The sequence below is a fragment of the Triticum dicoccoides genome, chromosome 7A (genome assembly GCF_002162155.2).
Source record: "Triticum dicoccoides isolate Atlit2015 ecotype Zavitan chromosome 7A, WEW_v2.0, whole genome shotgun sequence".
In the NCBI taxonomy this organism is placed as follows: Eukaryota; Viridiplantae; Streptophyta; class Magnoliopsida; order Poales; family Poaceae; genus Triticum; species Triticum dicoccoides.
In genome coordinates, this window is record NC_041392.1 from 502,851,990 (window position 1) to 502,867,861 (window position 15,872).

A 15,872-nucleotide genomic window follows, 5' to 3' on the forward strand; every position below is an offset into this window, starting at 1 on the left:
CTTTCGGCTTCGAGAAGAAGGGGGGAGCGGCGGAGTTTGTGAAGAAGGAGTAGCAGCAACCAGCGAGGGGGAACGAACTGCCCCTGTTTCCTCTGCTTATAAAGAGGGACGGGGCGGACGTTTCGACCTTCCGCTTAAACAACCACCCACGATCTCTCCCACGATGCCGCATTCAACGCGTGCTGTTATGGGAGAGTGCGGTGGATACGGAACAAGATTTGGTGTGGCCCAGCCCGCATGTGCCCGTGCCCTGTCTTGGGCCTGGCCCAACAGCGCTCGGCATCGTGTCTGGCCCAGGCCCGGGGGCTCCTGTCGGTGTACTAGAATAGGGGTACCCTAGTACCCCGAACTTGTGCACGGGCAGTTGCAGCACCCCGCGGCAAAGGCTTGCCGGGTGATCGCCAAGATCCCCCAAGGTTCCCTTGGAGCCATCCAAGAACAAAGTATTTAAGCTAAGGAGACAAGACCCCGGCAAGAGGAGCTTGCCGGGAAGGCCAACCAAGACGCTCCAATGAACTTGCCGCGACGCGCCACGCGCTCCGGCAAGGCAACAAGGCCCCGGCAAGAGGAGCTTGCTGGGAAGACAAACCAAGGTACCTCGAAGCCCGGTGAGCGACAAGCTTCCGGACCCGACAAGATAACAACAGCGGCAAGGCGCTTGCCGCGGCAGGCGGCCACTCTGCGCCCACGCTCCAGCGCATCCACCAACGTGTCGCTCTGGGGGCCTCTCCGGGCGTACGTGGCGGGAGGCTGTGCAGTCAGCGGTGCGCAGTGGCATGCGAAGCTGACAAGACTGCCATCGTGGCGAACGGTGGCGCCCCTAATGGTCCTTCTCTGCACTGTTCGGGCGACTCAGACGGGCATTTAATGCCCTTGTCCCCTGCCGTCAGGGTTAGGTAGGGTGCACTGTACAAGTAACTGTATCAACTACCTCGCTTTTTATGTTTTTACCCTCCTCTGTGTTGCCACCTGTCAGTGACCCCTTTACCGTATAAAAGGAGGCCCATGCGCAACGTAGAGGGGGTTCGGCTCATAGGTTCGAAGCCTCAGACAGTTTGCTTCGATCCATCCGTAGCCCAGAGAACATCACACTCTCGCTTTGGAGAGCAAGAACACCAGATAATACAACCAGACAAGCAGCAGTAGGAGTGTTATCTCTCCAGAGAGCTCCGAAGCTGGGTAAAATGCTCGTGTGCCTCGCCTCGATCTGCTCTTCGTGCGATCTCTGCCCCCCGCCGAACCGAAAGGGGCCCGGTCCGCCGGCCCCATAGGTGTTCGAGGATCAGTTTCCCCGACAGGTGGGTGAACAAATTACTGTTGAGCAATTGACAGAATTGAGCATAGTTATGAGAATATCTAGGTATGATCATATATATAGGCATCATGTCCGAGACAAGTAGACCAACTCCTGCCTGCATCTACTACTATTACTCCACTCATCGACCGCTATCCAGCATGCATCTAGAGTATTAAATTAAAAGCAAAGTAACGCCTTAAGCAAGATGACATGATGTAGAGGGATAGACTCATGCAATGTGAAGAAAACCCCATCTTGTTATCCTCGATGGCAACAATACAATACATGCCTTGCTGCCCCTACTGTCACTAGGAAAGGACACCGCAAGATTGAACCCAAAGCTAAGCACTTCTCCCATTGCAAGAAAGATCAATCTAGTAGGCCAAACCAAACTGATAATTCGAAGAGACTTGCAAAGATAACCAATCATACATAAAAGAATTCAGAGAAGATTCAAATATTATTCATAGATAGACTTGATCATAAACCCACAATTCATCGGTCTCAACAAACACACCGCAAAAAGAAGATTACATCGAATAGTTCTCCACAAGAGAGGGGGAGAACATTGTATTGAGATCCAAAAAGAGAGAAGAAGCCATCTAGCTACTAACTATGGACCCGTAGGTCTGAGGTAAACTACTCACACTTCATCGGAGGGGCTATGGTGTTGATGTAGAAGCCCTCCGTGATCGATGCCCCCTCCGGCGGAGCTCCGGAACCGGCCCCAAGATGGGATCTCGTGTATACAGAAAGTTACGGCGGTGGAATTAGGTTTTGGCTCTGTATCTGATCGTTTGGGGGTACGTAGGTATATATAGGAGGAAGGAGTACGTCGGTGGTCGGTGGAGCAATAGGGGGCCCACGAGCGTGGAGGGCGCGCATGGGGGGAGGGGGGGTAGGCGCGCCCCCTACCTCGTGGCCTCCTCTTTTCTTTCTTGACATAGGGTCCAAGTCTCCCAGGTCTTGTTTGTTGAGAAAATCACGTTCCCGAAGGTTTCATTTCGTTTGGACTCCGTTTGATATTCCTTTTCTTCGAAACCCTAAAACAAACAAAAAAACAGCAATTCTGGGCTGGGCCTCCGGTTAATAGGTTAGTCCCAAAAATAATATAAAAGTGAATAATAAAGCCCAATAATGTCCAAAACAGTAGATAATATAGCATGGAGCAATAAAAAATTATAGATACGTTGGAGACGTATCAGACATGTGGTCAATGAATTTAGTAAGCACAACTTTCTATACTCGCTTTTTGTTTTCTATTATTTTTAGTTAAATGCAATAAAATTCCATGATTATCCTGTTTTTTGAATTATCCGTGCAGTAAAAAATAGCCCAAAATAAAAGTGCTCAAAATGATGTGAAAATTTTACATGATTTTTATAGAATATTTAAGAATTTATGGCACTGAAAACATCCCAGGGGTGTGCCCCAGGTGCCCACGAGGTACCAGGGCGTGCCCACCCCCGGGCATGCCCGATAGCTGGTGGGCCCCACAAGGACCCCTCACTTATTCCATCAGCCCAATTCGTCTCTTACCTCTAGACAAATTTCTTGGTAGCTCTCTCTCTCTCTCATGTTCTTGCTCACAAACCTGAGATTTTCGATCTCTTTGCTCGGAGCTCCATTTCCGAAACTGTTTTGTGGGATTGCTATTTGGTGTGTGAGTCCTCCATTGCTGCAATTAGTTTTTGCTCTAGTGGATTATATTTTTCATAATTAGCTGCTCTTGGTGCTACTGAGAATGAGCTTGCATGTTGAATTCTTTGTGTTCCAAGTAGTTTGAATGTTTGATATAGCCTCTGGACATCCATATGAGTAGAGGCTATCAATCTTATGAAGTTTTGTTGATATCATTTTGTGATCAAAAATTTTCAGAAATCTGTTCATAGGAAAAATGAATTTCTTCCAGAGGAGTTCCTCGAAGCGAAATACCAAGGGAGTCACCGGGGACTCCTCGGACATTGACCTCAACACTCCACATAGGACAGAGGTCCATCCATGCGAATCTCTACACAATGCCTTCATGAACGAAGCCAGATTCTACCAAGAGTTGACGCAATTCGTTGCAAATGCTGTATTGACCGACTTCCTCACAGATGAGTGTGATTAGCACCTCATCCTTACGAATTCCTTTGTGCAAAATTTTCATTTCCTGAATAGGCTTGAACCCCCCATGGATCATTTTGATTTATATGTTGAACATCATCAGATACCACTTGCCGAATTTTGTGAGATATGTTTCATTCCCTTTGATGGGGAAATAAGAGAGCCTTGACCGGAGGAGTTTAAGGGTTTTGTCCACACTTTAATGATGGGTGAGGAAAGGGGCATGTCAAAAGCCCGAACCACTAGCTCACAATTTCCCATTGTGCATTACTTTGCTTTATTCATAGGGAAATGCTTGACTGCTAGAGAGCAAGGTGGCGCGCTATGTGCCCCTGACTTCGCCATTTTATGCCGTCCACTTCATAATGACAAAACTTATAACCTTGGAGCTATCATTGAACGCCACGTTCACACTAATAGGACTAAGGGTAAAATTCATGGTGGTATTTATGCTACTCGCTTAGCGAGATGTTTCAATGTTAACATACGCCCTCATGATTACATGTTGCCTACAGTTTACTTAGCTCACCAGTTGATGCAGGACCACCACTTTATTGATGCTCCTGAGCCTCCTCACCACATTCATTATAACTTGGTTTTTAGTGAGGATACTCGTGATATTATTTCGTTGCCTTCACCTGCTTTGTTTGACTCTCATGCCAGGAACGGATACACCGACCTACCAGTAGATATCGTTGCTTACCAAAACATGTTGGCAGCAGCAGAGGATGAGGCCCAGGATTGGGACGCAGGTAAAGCCGCCTCAGCACTTCCACATGGGACCAGATGGCTACTAAGGATGGCGATTACCAAGCTAGGCAGAAGCCTAAGCTTGGGGGAGTACGTATTTCTCACCGACATTACATTCATGTTCACACATTTCAATCTAGTTGTCGGTATTCATCCTATTTCATTATACAATCCATGTTAGTTTTATGTTCTCGCTTTCTTCTTATGTGTTCGATTTTTTTTTGAGAAAATCCAAAAATATTTTTTGCTTATTTTCTACTTTTCTTTCTAGATTAGTTAGTTGTAGTAGTAATAGAAAACCCAAAAAAAATTCTCGTTTCTTCTTTTGCTTGTTGGGTGCTTTCTCGTGTAAATAGTTTTTCTCGTTTTTCTTTTTCTTTTGTTAATTTGCTTCCTTCAAGAAAAATCAAAAACTCCAAAAATATTTCAGTGTGTTTCTCTGAAATGCTTTTATTTTATTGAGTCATCCTAAGGAGAAGACCATGATGAAAATGTTGAAAGGCTCTCATATGCACTATTGTTGATCTAACAAAGAACCCATATGACCTTGTCTTCTCCTTTAAATAAAATGTTTGCGTATTCTTGCTTAGTCCACGGCACACTTGCACTATTATTATGTTCATATCATTCGGTCGTGCAAGTGAAAGGCAATAATGACGACAATTTGCTGAAGTGATTGTGGCAAGGAAAATCGGGTATGAACTCAACTTGTTTTTGTTTTTGTAAATATGTTTAACTCGGTATCCATGATTCAGCATATTATACTTAAACATGTTTATGATGACAATTAGAGATTATAGTTTCTCATGCCATACTTAAGTAGCTAGGAGTGGATAATGATTTATCTTGGGTGTCAACATGCATTAAAATGATTGTGATGTAGTATGATGATATGGTATCCTCCTCTGGATGTTTTGAGTAGCTTGACTTGGCACATGTTCACGCATGTAGTTGATTCAAAACCAACATAGCCTTCACGATATTTATGTTCATGGTGCCTCTATCCTACTCATGCTAGTATTCAATGTTAATTATTCACAATACAAGATTATGAATGTTTTCGCTCTCTAGCTGGTCGCTTCTCAATCTATTTGCCAGCCTTCGCCTGTACTAAGCAGGAATACTGCTTGTGCATCCAAACCCTTAAACCCAACTTGTTTCATTTGAGTCCACTATATCTACCTGTGTGCGGTATTACTCAACCGTTCGAAGTAAATTTGCATGTGACACCTCTAAATATTCAAATGAACATTTGTTTTGTGCGCCCGTACCACTCATCGAGCGACAGGGGGAGGTTAGTATCTTCCAAGCTAAGCAGGTTATTCTCATGATGTGTGTTTATTCATTTGTCCTTGCACGAGAGGGGCTGGTAATCGGGATGCCCAGTCCCATGATTAAAATAGCAAATAATAAAACAAACTCACTTGGAAATTTGTTGGCATGGAGGCACTCGAGGATTCGGCTAGCCATGGCTTGTGTTTTTTGGTGGAGGGGAGTACATTTCCGCTTTGGAACCGCCGCTAATATTTTGGCATGGAAGATATTGAAAGCTCTCGGTCATGACGTTGACAGGAAAGGCGTACCTCCCAAAATTATATTTATCTCTGATTTAAGCTTCGACCTCTGGCACCTCTGCAAATCCCTGCTTCCCTCTATGAAGGGCCTATCCATTTATGTTTATGTTGATTGATACGTCTCCAATGTATCTATAATTTTTGAATGTTCCTTGTTATTATATTATCAATCTTGGATACTTTATAATCATTTTATATCATTTTTGGTACTAACCTATGGACATAGTGCCAAGTGCCAATTGTTGTTTTTTCCATGTTTTTTACATCGCAGAAAATCAATACCAAACGGAGTCCAAATGCAACGAAACTTCACGGAGATTTTTTATGTACCAGAAGACACGTAATGGGCCCTGGCTGCCCCTGGGGTGCTCTGAGGAGAGAACAACCCACCAGGACGCACCAGGAGGCCCAGGCGTGCCCTTGTGAGTTGTGCCTTCCTCGGGTACACCCCGAACCGCCTCTTTGCTCTACAAATACCCTAATATTCCCAAAACCCTAGGGGAGTCGACGAAATATTCATCCAGCCATCGCAGAGTCCAGAACCACCAGATCCAATCTAGACACCATCTCGGATGGGGTTCACCACCTCCATTGGTGCCTCTCCCATGTTGCGTGAATAGTTCTTTGTAGACCTTCGGGTCCATAGTTAGTAGCTAGATGGCTTTCTCTCTCTCTCTCTCTCTCTCTCTCTCTTGATTCTCAATACAATGGTCTCCTGGAGATCCATATGATGTAACTCTTTTGCGGTGTGTTTGTTGGGATCGATGAACTTTGAGTTTATGATTAGATCTACCTTTTTATATCCATGAAAGTATTTGAGTTTCTTTGATCTCTTTTATGCATGATCTCTTATAGCCTCGTATTTCTTCTCCCATATTTGGGTTTTGTTTGGCCAACTTGATCTATTTATCTTGCAATGGGAAGAGGTGCTTTGTAGTGGGTTCAATCTTACAGTGCTTGATCCCAGTGACAGAAAGGGAACCGACACGTATGTATCGTTTCTACTAAGGATAAAATGATGGGGTCTATCACTATATAGATAGATCTTGTCTACATCATGTCATCGTTCTTATTGCATTACTCTGTTTCTCCATGAACTTAATACACTAGATGCATGCTGGATAGCGGTCGATGTGTGGAGTAATAGTAGTAGATGCAGGCAGGAGTCAGTCTACTAATCTTGGACATGATGCCTATGTAATTATCATTGTCTCGATTGTTGGGGAACGTAGCAATAATTCAAAAAAATTCCTATGTGTCACCAAGATCAATATAGGAGATGCTAGCAACGAGAGATAGGCAGTGCATCTTCATACCCTTGAACATCGCTAAGCGGAAGCGTTGCAAGAACGCGGTTGGCGGAGTCGTACACGCAGCGAATCAGATCACAGTCGATTATGATCTAAGCGCCGAACAACGGCGCCTCCAAGTTCAACACACGTACAGCCTGGGGACGTCTCCTCCTTCTTGATCCAGCAAGGGGAGAGGAGAAGTTTAGGGAGAACTCTGACAGCACGACGACGTGGTGGTGATGGAGCTCGTGGTTCTCCGGCAGAGCTTCGCCAAGCGCGACGGAGGAGGAGAAGGTGTTGGAGAGGGGGAGGGCTGCGCCAGGGGAAGGGTATAGCTGCCCTCCCACCCCTCCCACTATATATAGGGGCAAGGGAGAGGGGGCCGACCCCCTAGATGCATCTAGAGGGGGCGGCGGCCAAGGGGGAGGCTTGCCCCCCAAGCTAGGTGGGGGCGCCCCCTCTAGGGTTTCCCTCAACCCTAGGCGCATGGGCCCTAGGGGGAGTTGGAGCCTAGACCACCTAGGGGCTGGTTCCCCTCTATATTCAGCCCATAGGGCCCTCCGAAGTAGGTGGACCCTCCCGGTGGACCCCCGGAACCCCTTCGGTGGTCCCGGTACAATACCGGTACCCCCGAACACTTCCGGCGACCGAATAAGGCCTTCCATATATAAATCTTCATCTTCAGACCATTCCAAAACTCCTCGTTACATCCGGGATCTCATCCGGGACTCCGAACAACCTTCGGTAACCACATACTATTTCCCATAACAACTCTAGCATCGCTGAACCTTAAGTGTGTAGACCCTACGGGTTCGGGAACCATGCAGACATGACCGAGACATCTCTTCGGACGATAACCAACAACGGGATCTGGATACCCATGTTGTCTCCCACATGTTCCACGATGATCTCATCGGATGAACCACGATGTCGGTGATTCAATCAATCCTGTATACAATTTCCTTTGTCAATCGGTATGTTACTTGCCCGAGATTCGATCATCGGTATCCCCATACCTCGTTCAATCTCGTTACCGACAGGTCCCTTTACTCGTTCCGTAACGCATGATCCCGTGGCTAACTCCTTAGTCACATTGAGCTTGTTATGATGATGCATTACCGAGTGGGCCCAGAGATACCTTTCCGTCATACGGAGTGACAAATCCTAGTCCCGATTCGTGCCAACCCAACAGATACTTTCGGAGATACCTGTAGTGCACCTTTATAGCCACCCAGTTACGTTGTGACGTTTGGTACACCCAAAGCATTCCTATGGTATCCGGGAGTTGCACAATCTCATGGTCTAAGGAAATGATACTTGACATTAGAAAAGCTTTAGCAAACGAACTACACGATCTTGTGCTACGCTTAGGATTGGGTCTTGTCCATTACATCATTCTGCTAATGATGTGATCCCATTATCAATGACATCCAATGTCCATGGTTAGGAAACAATGACTGTTTATTGATCAACGAGCTAGTCAACTAGCGGCTTACTAGGGACATATTATGATCTATGTATTCACACATGTATTACGGTTTCCGATTAATACAATTATAGCATGAACAATAGACAATTATCATGAACACAAAAATATAATAATAACCACTCTATTATTGCCTCTAGGGCATATTTCCAACAGTCTGCCACTTGCACTAGATTCAATAATCTAGTTACATTGTGATGAATCAAACACCCATAGAGTTCTGGTGTTGATCATGTTTTGCTTGCCGAAGAGGTTTAGTCAACGGATCTGCGATATTCAGATCCATATGCACTTTAAAAATATCTTTGTCTCCATCCTGAATATATTCACGAATGGAGTTGAAGTGACGCTTGATATGCCTGGTCTTCTTGTGAAACCTGGGCTCCTTGGTATGGGCAATAGCTCCAGTGTTGTCACAGAAGAGAGTCACCGGGCCCGACGCATTGGGAATAACTCCTAGGTCGGTGATGAACTCCTTCATCCAGACTACTTCCTGTGCTGCCTCAGAGGCTGCTATGTACTATGCTTCACATGTAGATCCCGCCATGATGCTTTTCTCACAACTGCACCAGCTGACTGCCCCACCATTCAAAATGTACACGTATCCGGTTTGTGACTTCGAGTCATCTAGATCTGTGTCGAAGCTAGCATCGACGTAACCCTTTACGACGAGCTCTATGTCACCTGCATAAACGAGAAACATATCCTTAGTCCTTTTCAGGTACTTTAGGATATTCGTGACCGCTGTCCAATGTTCCATGCCGGGATTACTTTGGCACCTCCCTAGCAAACTTACGGCAAGGTTCACATCAGGTCTGGTACACAACATGTGACAGTGTCCTGGACTAGGGGGTACTCACCACGTCATCTCCCGATCTGTTAGATTGGGCCGAAGACCCCCATGGTCGTATACTCATGGGCCCGTTCGGACAGCTGCCGCATGCAAGGAAGATTCCACAACACTTGGCGATCAAGACAAGGACTCCTCCCCACCGGCGTATTCGGCTAGGACTCTTGTTATCCTAGGCCTCTGGTGCATTATATAAATCGAGGCCAGGCTAGTCGATAGACCAGATACAACATACAATCATACCATAGGCTAGCTTCTAGGGTTTAGCCTCTCTGATCTCGTGGTAGATCTACTCTTGTACTACCCATATCATCAATATTAATCAAGCAGGACGTAGGGTTTTACCTCCATCAAGAGGGCCCGAACCTGGGTAAAACATTGTGTCCCCTGCCTCCTGTTACCATCCAGCCTAGACGCACAGTTTGGGGCCCCCTACCCGAGAGCCGCCGTTTTTGACACCGACATTGGTGCTTTCATTGAGAGTTCTGCTGTGTGTTCGGCAAAAGGTTGATGGCTCGCCTGCAGATCAACTGCGACTTCGGCATCTTCGTCACCAGCTCTACTGGTCACCTTGGTTTGACCAAGGACTGCGCCCTACCTCCGATCGTCATGTTCGGATGAGGACCTTTATAAACATCAACTCCAATCTCTATCAAGATCATGAAGGAATCATCCAGGGAGCCCGGGGGCTCAGCGTCAACATTGCCCTCGGGCGACCGTGCTGTTTTTCTGGACAGCAAACTTGTGTCCGCCGCCACCGCCTCCTCAAGTGTCTTTTTAACGATCACTTTGGTGGAGTTGTGCGGAATTGAGTCTACAACAACACTGGAAAATTTCGTCGAGTTCCGTTGGAGGAATCTCTGGCAATCAACGATATACCGGAGCCTTGTCAAATCTGGACGGGAATCTGGATGAGTTTAGGGTGTGGTGTCCAGCTTCTAGCTCGGACGTCCTTTGGAATATCCAACCGTTGATCGGCTGCGGAAATCCTATATCTACCACCTCTCAAAATTTCAGCTCGATCCAACCGTCCAAACTCCGGTAACCTTCCGATTAGTGCATCACTTTTCGGGTCTGTTTTCTGCGCGAAAACGAATCCGACCCGAGTTCGTCTTTTTCATAAACGGGATTTCGGACATCCCTTTTGAAGGAAGTTTTGTATGGGGTATTGTGTTTTGTTTCCGAACACATCCAACTAACTTTAAGATCTTTTGAACATGATCTTCACATCATGCTGGTGTCAAACCACTCCGGCAATATTGCTCCACAGCTACCGACCTGCGCTAGACACGTTGTCACTTTGTTGAGCCGAGCTCAACTTCTTCGGATCATCATCTCGGCAAGCCGAACAAGAGTCCGACATCGCGAAGGATAAATCATCACCAACATCGCCACCCGACGGATTACACAGAGCAGGCATACCGTCATCGCCGCACGGTCGCTTCATCAAGCCGACATCGACCATGTCACGAGCTGCATCGGCAGGGCCGCGCTATTGCTTCTTCAAGCTGGTGTCCGTCACGCCGACCTACTTCGACTCATCGGCTGACATCGATGCTCCTTCACCTCGGCTAGACCGAGGACTTGGCTATTTCTTCATCAACATAATCCGGTGACTTCGGCATCACCAACCGACCAGCTTCGTCACGTTAGCTGGACCGAGGGCTTCGCCTCGACAAGCCAACCTTTGCCAGCATCACCGGGCCATCGCTTTATCGCCCATCAGGCAATGGGTGTGCGGATCGATTCCCGATTTTGGGAGTCGTTTTTCTTCGGAATGCTACAACAAATAAACCAGGTGCTATTAATCCTAACAATTTTTGGGTTTATTTTTCTTAAGGAATTATTACTCTAGTTTGTTCCATCATCTGTACACAGGTCTATCAAATGGCGGCCACATTAAAAACGGTCGCGTGGTGGTTCGGTCAGTTTTCATACATTGTTCGCCGAACGCCGCATGCGGAGCCCGGACCGCCCTGCAAATTCAGGCTTTGTCACGCCTTCACTGCGTCACGCCGACGCCCTGCATCAACATTGACTTCGGCGCCAGGCCATATTTCTTTTATTACTCACTTTGCATAAATTATTTATTATGCAACGATTTTTTTAATTATCATTATTACTATTATCTCCGGATTGCACTATTTTTTGTGCACAGGAAAATGATCCGGGGACTTCGGCGTCACTCTGCCGGTCGGCATTAACCGTGCTATGTCACCACTTCGGCGTGTCGAGCTCTCCGCTCCGCCACCTCGGGACCGGCTTGGGGGATGGAACCTTGTCCCGCATCAAGCTCGGACCGCGTCATCAATACCGAACACATTAACCAGCTAAGTCGCTCTAATGCTCAAAGCTTTAATTTCTAACTTGTGTTCGGTTCGACCAAGCATTATACTTTTTTGGAAAAAAGTTGCTTGTAAAAAATTTCCTTGTCCAAACTTTGTTTGTGACGCACAAATTCAAGGACCCAATTCACTTGGGGGCTTCCTTTATGAAGCTTTTCCTCTTGCATATGATTATACTTGTACGGCTTCGTTCTGTAACGCCCTCAATGCGGCTATATCTCCCACGTGTCGAAGCACGACTTAGAGGCATAACCGCATTGAAAGCAATGTCGCAAGTGAGGTAATCTTCACACAACCCATGTAATACATAAGGGAAAGAGATACATAGTTGGCTTACAATCGCCACTTCACACAATTACATGAATAAGCATTACATCATCCAGATACAATCAAGGTCCGACTACAGAACCAAAATAAAAGAAGAACCCCAAATGCGACAAAGGTCCCCGATCGACCCAACTGGGCTCCACTACTGATCAACTAGAACGAAACAACACAAAGGGCAAGATCTTCATCGAGCTCCTCCTTGAGCTTGGTTGCGTCATCTGCACGGTAACATAGGCACCTGCAAACTGGTTTTGGAAGTATCTGTGAGCCAAGGGGACTCAGCAATCTCGCACCCGCGAGATCAAGACTATTTAAGCTTATAGGAAGGATGGAGTAATGAGGTGGAGCTGCAGCAAGCGACTAGCATATATGGTGGCTAACATACGCAAATGAGAGCGAGAAGAGAAGGCAAAGCACGGTCGATAAAAGTATGATCAAGAAGTGATCCTATAGCAACCTACGTCAAGCATAACTCCAACACCGTGTTCACTTCCCGGACTCCGCCGGAAAGAGACCATCACGGTTACACACACGGTTGATGTATTTTAATTAAGGTCAACTTCGGGTTTTCTACAACCGGACGTTAACAAATTCCCATCTGCCCATAACCGCGGGCACGGCTTTCGAAAGATAATACCCTGCAGGGGTGTCCCAACTTAGCCCATGACAAGCTCTCACGGTCAACGAAGGAATAGACCTCCACCCGAGACGTTCCGATCAGACTCGGTATCCCGGTACAACAAGACATTTTGACAGGGTAAAACTAAACCAGCAACACCGCCCGAATGTGCCGACAAATCCCGATAGGAGCTGCACATATCTCTTTCTCAGGGCACACTCAGATGAGCAATCCGTACAACTAAAACCAAACCTCGAGTTTCCCCGAGGGGGCGCTGCACAGGGCTCTAGTTCGGACCAACACTCAGAGGAGCACTGGCCCGGGGGGGTTAGAATAAAGATGACCCTTGAGTCTGCAGAACCCAAGGGAAGGTGGTAGGTTGTTAGTGCAAATGGTAAAACCAATGTTGGGCATTGCTGGAAGAGCTTTACTTAAGGCGAACTGTCAAGGGGTTCCCATTATAGCCCAACCGTGTAAGGAACGCAAAATCCGGGAACATAACACCGATATGACGGAAACTAGGGCGGCGAGAGTGGAACAAAACACCAGGCATAAGGCCGAGCCTTCCACCCTTTACCAAGTATATAGATGCATTAATTAAATAAGATATATTGTGATAACCCAACAAGTAAACATGTTCCAACAAGGAACAACATCTCCATGTTCCAACAAGGAACAAACTTCAATCTTCACCTGCAACTAACAACGCTATAAGAGGGGCTAAGCAAAGCGGTAACATAGCCAATCAACGGTTTGCTAGGACATGGTGGGTTAGAGGTTTGACATGGCAATTTGGGTGGCTGACAAGCAAGTGGTAGGCATCGTAGCAATGGCATAGCAAAAGAGCGAGCAAACTAGCATAGCAAAGATAGTAGTGATTTCGAGGGTATGATCATCTTGCCTGAGATCCCGCAAGGAAGAAGAACGAATCCATGAAGAAGACAAACGGACGTAGACGAACAAATCCTCACAACTCCGGAACGAAACCGAAGCTAACGAGAGAAGCAACCCGGAAAGAAACAAACAACATAGTAAACACACAAGCATAAACAAGTCATGATGCACAAACAAGTATGATGCATGTCCGGTTAATGAGGCATGGCATGGCAAAGTGCAACAAACAATACTACAAGTTAAGTGGAGCTCAATATGCAACGAGGTGCATGTTGACGGAACACCACATCAATTATTTAGTTATCTCTCGTTTAAGCTACCCAACAATATTAACTGTTGTTAAACATGGCAAGAGGTGAAGCATAATATAAACTATACCATCTAAACAATTTAATTGGGGCCGGATATAAAAACAACAAATCCGGTAAATCCCCATATGCATTTAGCAATTTAATGCAACAACAAGTTTAAACATTTTAAATGTTGTTATCATGATGCGGATGACATATACAAGTTTTATGCAATTTTATGAAAATGTTGACATGAGCATGTTATGAAGCATTTGGTCACCATGGCGAAACAAAAATGGTGCCACGGCAACATATCCGAAAATGATGCCACGGCAACATATCGGTTCCGGTAGCTCACAGAGATACCGGTGCAAAAGGAGGCGTGAGCGTGTCGTGCAAGGATGGTGGGGTGATCCCGGTTACCGGGTTCCCACGGGACGGTGGCACGGCAAAAGAGGGGCATCGCAAGGACGATTTGATCACGGAGCAAACGATGCATCTCATTCAACACATGCATTCGGTCCACGGACAGCGTCTCGGGGTTATACCTTCGAAGCGTGCGTTTTCGGAGCGGTTCGAGTCGTCGAGGGAAGTAGTGGTACACGGCATCGTGGAAGTAGTTGTTCTTGCAGCAGTCGTGGAAGTAGACGTTCACGTTTGGAGAGGAACTTGTCGCAACCAAGTCCTTCGGGGCTCGTCGGTAGTGGTACTTGGCGAAATGCACGTCGACGGTAGTCGTTCTAGGCAGGAAACAGTAGTTGTACACGGGTCTTTGGCGTCGAGGTACTTGGCGTTCCAAAACAGAGCAACACCAAAAGGCCTAGGGTCTTGGCGATGTAGATGAACACGAGGTCCTGCCCGGGGCTGGTCTTGGCCTTGGCGTTCCTGGTCGATGAGGGCGAGCGGAGGCGCATCCTCCCCCCTGCTCGAACAAGGCAGAGGCGGGGCATGGGGCTGCTCCTGCAAAGGGGCGACGGGAGCCGGACGGTGGCGCTCGGGGATGGCTGAGGCGGAACCAGATGGCGAGGCGGCAAGCTTGGCGCGGGCGCCGGGGCCGCCGGAGTTGGCCGAGCTCGGGGACGAGCTCCTGGCTGGCAAGGGGAGCGAGGAGCGCGGGACGGCAGCCAGCAGCGGCTCCTGTGGCCGGCGGGCGGAGGTCCAGGAGAGGTGGAGAAGTGGTGGCGCGGGCGAGGTCGGTGCTGCGGCGCAGCTCGACGGCGACAAGGCAGCAGAGGGACGCGGGCAGGAGGTGAAGAAGACGGCGCAGCAGCGGGACGATGGGGATGGACGGAGGAGATGGGCTCGCCGGCCAGAACGACGGCGCAGCGGCAGAGGAAGAAGGGGCGTGAGGGAGGAGATCGAGGGCAGATGGGGATCGAGCGAGGAGCTCTCGCTCCTCTCTGGCGGCGCGAGCAGGGGAAGGAGATGGGGATCGAGGAGAGGTAGATGGCGGCGTGAGGGATCGGGCGAGAAGAGAGGACGAGGGAGTCGGGCTAGCGGGGCTAGGGTTCGGTCGGATCGGTGGGGCGCCGGCTGGGCCTGGGAGGCCGGCCCAGTGGAGAGAAAAAATGGCAGAGGCCTGGTGGGCTGACAAAGGGCCTAGCTGGGCTGCAGGAGGCCGACTGGGCTTGCTCCTCTCTCCCCCTTATTCTTATTTTCTTTAGCAGAAAACAAATTAGAGAGAAGAAAAAAAGAAAGAGAGGGTTAACGAAAGAATTTGCGCACGGGGGTAATTTTCCCGGACTCGCAAAAATATGCTCGTTCCAAGAAAAATAGAAAGGCCAAGATCGAACGATAAGAATTCAAACTCATTTGAATTTAATTCAAATGGGTTTGAACTAGGACTTGATAAAAGGAAGGTCCAAAAATGTTCGGATTTTGGTGGAGTTCCGGAAAATGATGAAATAAATTATTGGACAACGTTTGAGGTCAAAGGCATGGGGAATTATTTTGCAAGTGTGTTTTGGTGATTCCGAAAATGGAATATTTTATTATAGCTCCCTAATAATATTGAGAGGCTTTAATATGTTATAAAGAGA